Source organism: Aquarana catesbeiana, linkage group LG02 (assembly GCF_042186555.1).
Source record: "Aquarana catesbeiana isolate 2022-GZ linkage group LG02, ASM4218655v1, whole genome shotgun sequence".
In the NCBI taxonomy this organism is placed as follows: Eukaryota; Metazoa; Chordata; class Amphibia; order Anura; family Ranidae; genus Aquarana; species Aquarana catesbeiana.
In genome coordinates, this window is record NC_133325.1 from 791,310,263 (window position 1) to 791,316,262 (window position 6,000).

The 6,000-nt window shown below is 41.5% G+C and overlaps 1 long non-coding RNA gene across 1 annotated transcript in view; it reads left to right on the forward strand.

The window, feature by feature from the left end:
- LOC141130138 (uncharacterized) overlaps positions 1-4,928 on the forward strand; it is an 875,833-nt gene extending 870,905 nt beyond the window's left edge. Inside the window, exon 3 of the long non-coding RNA XR_012242005.1 lies at positions 4,785-4,928. This is a non-coding gene — a long non-coding RNA (uncharacterized lncRNA). The remainder of the gene's footprint in view (positions 1-4,784) is intronic.
- The last annotated feature ends 1,072 nt before the right edge of the window (positions 4,929-6,000 follow it).

Consider the following 6,000-nt stretch of genomic DNA (forward strand, 5'->3'; position numbering starts at 1 on the left):
TGTCAGACTGTGGGAAGTACAGGCATGCTGTGCAATAGACAGTCTCCTGTAGCGGCTGCTCTGAGTAACGTTCACTCGGTACACACTCACAGGCACCCCCCTGTGGAATAGTGTATAATAGGTCAGAAAAATATTTCTAATGTGTAAATGTGCCTATGTTAGTAGTATGTATAGAAATACTTTGTCACATTTTTCTAAATTACATTTATTTTATCACAGATTATGAACCATATGGAAGACATCGAGGTGTCACTGCTGCTATTTTTGTAGCTGTCCTAATAGTGATAATAATAATAGGGATTATCTACATGATACATCGGGTGAGTTCATATGACGTATTTCTCTTTATATTATTGCAGTGATAATGAGCAAAAATCTGGGGGGTATAGAAACATATAATACATGGTCCGCTCACAACCAGACGGTGTTTTATATTTTTACCCTTTCGTGCCCTAATCCAAGTCTTTGTGACAGACCACATTTTGAATGTTTTTTTTTTTGTTATTATTACTATTTTTTTTTTTTTTTTTTTAGTATGTAATGGATTACTTTAACTGCTTTGCATGTCAAAATGATATTTTCACACCATTTGTCAAATATGTATGAAAATTCTAATTTAGCACCACAGATCTTGTGAATAAAATAAATAACAAAAATGAAAAAGTATTAGATAACCCTCAGTGGTAGTATTGTGTACTTCACACCAGCTGCAATGCCATCGTGCGCTTACATGCAAAACTCAAAAATGAACATAATCCTACATCGTGTTTAGAAATGCAGAAATCAAATAAGGCCACACAAATAAGTATACAAGTCCCATATAGTGATTAAACTTTTCGTGCTTAAAATCTTCAGAATGAATCCGGTGCTCAATTCAAGTGCCCCACATGGATGTGCACTCACCCCGGATGTGGATTCTATTTCTAGCATGGTCACTTGAAAAAATAAATTTTTATACAATTTTTTTTAAATTAAATTTTTATATAATTTACGGAATTACCTATTTATTTTTTTCCAGTTATTATGTTAGTGTCACATTTCATATGGTTTGATTTTTTTTTTCCCCCACACCTCTCCCCCCCATCTACATCCAATATGAGGATGCAGTTTTTAATTTAGCCACAAGATGGCATACATACACACATGCACACCAGTGATACTTTTTTTATTTGCACTAACATACAATTTTTCAGGACACGCTTTTGGGGTGTGTTCCCTTCTTCAAGGTCGAAGCAGTACTCAGCAGACCTTGAAGAAGGGGACACACCCCGAAAGCTTGTCCTGAAAATTTGTATGTTCGTGCAAATAAAAAAGTATCACGGACAGTACTCAATTTTCTATGTCACAATTGCACTAATACGGCTACAATCACATCAAGTATAGTGGCTAAATTAAAAACTGCATTCCCATATTGGATATAGAGAGGGAGGTTTAGGTCAAAAAAAAAATAAAAAAATCACAAACCATATGAAATATTACACTAACCTAATAACTCTGGAAAAAAAATTTAAAAATTCTGTAAATTATATATAAATTAATTTTAAAAAAATTGTATAAAAATGTAATTTTTTTTAAGTGACCATACTAGAAATAGTTGGTGCACATCCATGTGGGGCACTTGAATTGAGCACTAGTGAATGTGCACCAACTATTTCTAGTATGGTCACTTGAAAAATTACATTTTTATACTATTTTTTTTATATTAACTTTTTATTTAATTTACAGTTATCTATTTATTTTTTTCCAGAGTTATTATGTTAGTGTCATATTTTATATGGTTTGTGTTGTTTTTTTCTTCTTCTTTTTTTTTTTTTTTTTCTTTTTTCTCCTCCCCCTCTATATCCAATATGAGGATGCAGTTTTTAATTTAGCCACAAGATGGTGTGTGTATGCCATCTTGTGGCTGAATTAAAAACTGCACCCTCATATTGGATGTAGAGGGGGGAGAGGTGTAGGAAAAAAAATCAAACCATATGAAATATGACAGTAACTTAATAACTCTGTGAAAAAAAAAAAAATTTAGGTCCGTCTATATATAAAAAGTTCATTGTAAAAAATTGTATAAAAATTTAATTTTTCAAGTGACCATACTAAAAATAGTTGGTCCACATCCGGGTGAGTGCACATACATGTGGGGCACCTGAATTGAGCACTAGTGGAGCACCGGTTTCATCCTGAAGATTTTAAGCACAAGCACTTTAATCACTATATGGGACTTGTATACTTATTTGTGTGGCTTTGTTTGATTTCTGATGCATTTCTAGCACAATGTATGATTATGTTCACTTATCACATATGCGCGTGTGTGCGCTTTTTCAGACAACTGTCGGGCTTTTTGTGGAGGCAACACCCAATCACTTCCATGGGTATGACCAGGGCTGCTGTTAGAAACCAGGGGGCCCCAAAACCGACAACCTGACACAGGGCCCCATACAGACAATGCCTCAGTTATGTCAGGAACCATGAATCAGACTGAGATAGAAATGCAGTAAAAAATCACACTCTTTAATGTAATGGTAAAAATAGTACAGATCAGTAAAAGTAGTCAACGTAAGCCATGGATTGGTAACCAAAGCAGATAGTCGAATAAGCCAGTTATCGGGAAACCAGAGATCAGCATAGTTGGAGGCAGAAGAACAGGCTCAGGAACCAGAAGGGACGTCAGCCGGGTAAACTCTTTCACACGAACAAAACAAAACTGCAGATATGTTGACCAGGTGAAGGCAGGAAAGGAATGAACAAGGCAGTTTAATTATTCAGAAGGGGCTGGCTGTAGGCAGGACTGACAAGCAGATGATGATCAGGTGAGCCACAGAGGAATCAATGAGATTCCTGACAATTATCTGATAGCTGAGCACAGAGAAGAGGGCCGCTAAGAGCCCAGCCCTGACAAGTTATGAATTAACACAGTGAGTAATCGGTACCGACTGATCATTGAGTTCAATCAGTAAAAGGAAGGGGCTGGTAAATATGACCTATTTACTGGACCCTTCCCCCCATTCTCCATCTTGAAGGATCCTGTTGTGTGCTGATGGGAAGGAGAGTAGGGATGGCTGGCAGCATTGTTGGGGTAGGAGGGAGGCATGTAGGGGTGCCTGGACAGCAGGGGGAAATGTATGGTGCACAGAGAGGCTGATTGGTGTGGTGGGGGGGCAATTACTGGAACCACTTCCCTGTATAGCTCTTTCTGCAGCAGCTGAAAGACAACAAAGCAAAACAAATTTTCAGCAGCTGCAGAGACCTAAGGGGGGATTAGTTCCAGTAATTGTACCCCCTCCACCCCACTGCACTGATCACCCTCCCTGCCCACATCGTTCACCTTGCTACCTGTGCCGGAGGACAGTTGGTACCCCCCTTATCCATGGCCCTGGGTATGGCACTGTCCTCATGTGTGGTGCAAACACTGTTTACATATGCATGCGTGACTTGAGTATGAGTTTGCTTCTGCACGAGGGGATAGGGGCCCTTTATAAATTTTTGGTTTTGTGTGGGGTTTTTTTTCTGTTCCTTTTTTATTTGATCATTTTTTTTTTCCTATCGCAGGAAATGTAAACCTTCCTTGTGATGGAAATAAGGCATGACAGGTCCTCTTTATAGAAGACCCCAGATCTCTCCTCTACCCTGGAAAGCATGAGATCAAAAAAATACAATTGATCCCATGCTGTCCAGAACAAAAAAAGGCAGTGTTTAGGCCTGCCAAAACCGGAAGTGACGTCATGGCATTGCTTTCGGCCTCCCAGGACCATGGAGATGGCTGGGGACAATCTGGTCCATTGCCAACTATATAATAACCCAGCGGTACCACCAAATTGGATCCCGGGTTCCCCAATCGAGAGGCTCCAGCGGGTGATGTTCCCTCCCCCCACCTGTAAAAGGAATTTGGCGGCTAATTGGCCACTAGGAGGGCTTTTACATAAAAGAAAATCCCTGACTGAAAAATAAAAATACTGGGATGATTCCTGTAGCTGCAGGCATCAACCTGATATTACAACTGAAAGTCAAGGACATCCTATGATGTCCATCTGGTGGGACATGGTTAACCAACATGTGCTACAACATATGACCTGGTCAAGAAGACTAAAGACAAGGAGTTTTATATTGAGCACATCCTAGGACTCCCCTTGTAATGTGCAACTCCTTCACTCGTTGTTATAAAAGGTTTGTCCTCTGGTTGTATAATATGTACACTACCTGCAATTATTTGCAAGTCTCTGGAGAACAACCTGTGCCTCCTCACAGCTCCTTACTCCTCTGCAGCTGGCAATGAGATCAGCTATGTGGGCAATCCAGAGGAAGGGGTGACCTCGCTCCCCTGGTATTGTGCTTGGGCCTTTGAGTGGCTGCTGGACCTGGGCACCATCACATGGGAGCAGGCCATGTGTTCCTCCATACCTGGTATTCTCGTGAATAGAGAGAGATTGTAAGGTATAAGAGTATAGGGGGAGACCCTGTCAGCTGTATGAACAAAGTGATGGTGTCACTTTAAATCTTCCATTGTACTGTACCACCGCTGGGATCCGCAAGCCAATGGAGTGGAGTTCCACACTGAGGAGAACCTGATAGGAAGAGACCACAGAGAAGAGTTATAACCGTACAGAATGGCTTACATGAAAGAGGAAATGGGAGGATCTTGAGGGAATCGTCTTTTGGGTGTTGGCAGTGGTACCATATGGGGGAAGATTGAGTTAGAGCAAGAATAGAGTTTTTTTTTTTTTTTTTTAATGAGGGTATCCTATACCATCTGACATGTCCTCCTTTTCTTTATATGATCAGAAATGTTCCAGAAATCGGATCCCAAAAACTCAAAATGGCGTGCTCTATACATCTGTGCCACAGCATAATGGATCTGTGCCCACTGTCACTGAGCCTAACGAACCTGAGGCTATCCAAATACAGAATGGATCCGTGCCCGCTGTCCCCGAGAATGAAGAACCTAAGGCTATCCTATCACAGAATGGATCTGTGCCCGCTGTCACTGAGCATAACGAACCTGAGGCTATCCTAATACAGAATGGATCTGCGGCCGCTGTCCCCAAGAATGAAGAACCTGAGGCTGTCCTAATACAAAATGGAACCGTGCCCGCTGTCCCCAAGAATGAAGAACCTGAGCCTATCCTAATACAGAATGGATTTGTGCCCGCTGTCCCTGAGAATGAAGAACCTGAGGCTATCCTAATCCATAATGAATCCATGCCCGCTATCCCCAAGAATGAAGAACCTGAGCCTATCCTAATACAGAATGGATCCGTGCCCGCTGTCCCCGAGAATGAAGAACCTGAGGCTATCCTAATCCATAATGAATCCATGCCCGCTGTCCCTGAGAATGAAGAACCTGAGGCTATCCTAATACAGAATGGATCTGTGCCCGCTGTCCCCGAGAATGAAGAACCTGAGGCTATCATAATACAGAATGAATCCGTGCCCGCTGTCCCCGAGAATGAAGAACCTGAGGCTATCATAATACAGAATGAATCCGTGCCCGCTGTCCCCGAGAATGAAGAACCTGAGGCTATTCTAATACAGAATAGATCTGTGCCCGCTGTCCCCGAGAATGAAGAACCTGAGCCTATCCTAATACAGAATGAATCCATGCCCGCTGTCCCCGAGAATGAAGAACCTGAGACTATCATAGTACATAACGGGTCTTTGCCCGCTGTCGCCCCCAGAATGCATCCAGTGCCACCTTTGTCCTGACTGGAGATTCTGTCACATACAAGTCTATGCATGACACAGACGGACCTGTAGCCTATATATCATCAGATTCAGGCACTGGAAGGAATGAGAGATAAATCTTGTACTATGTACAATGTGAAGCTGTATACTTCTATACTAATGATGGTCAACTTGAAAACTATAACTAAAGTGTGGTCTTGACACTTCCAGAGGGCTGCACCGTAGCAGCCTATTTTTCATGCATTGAGGTGCATTGCATCAAGTTAGCAGCTCTAACCTCAATGCCCAAAAACTGCTACATTTCTTTGCAATGTTCTCTCAATTCAC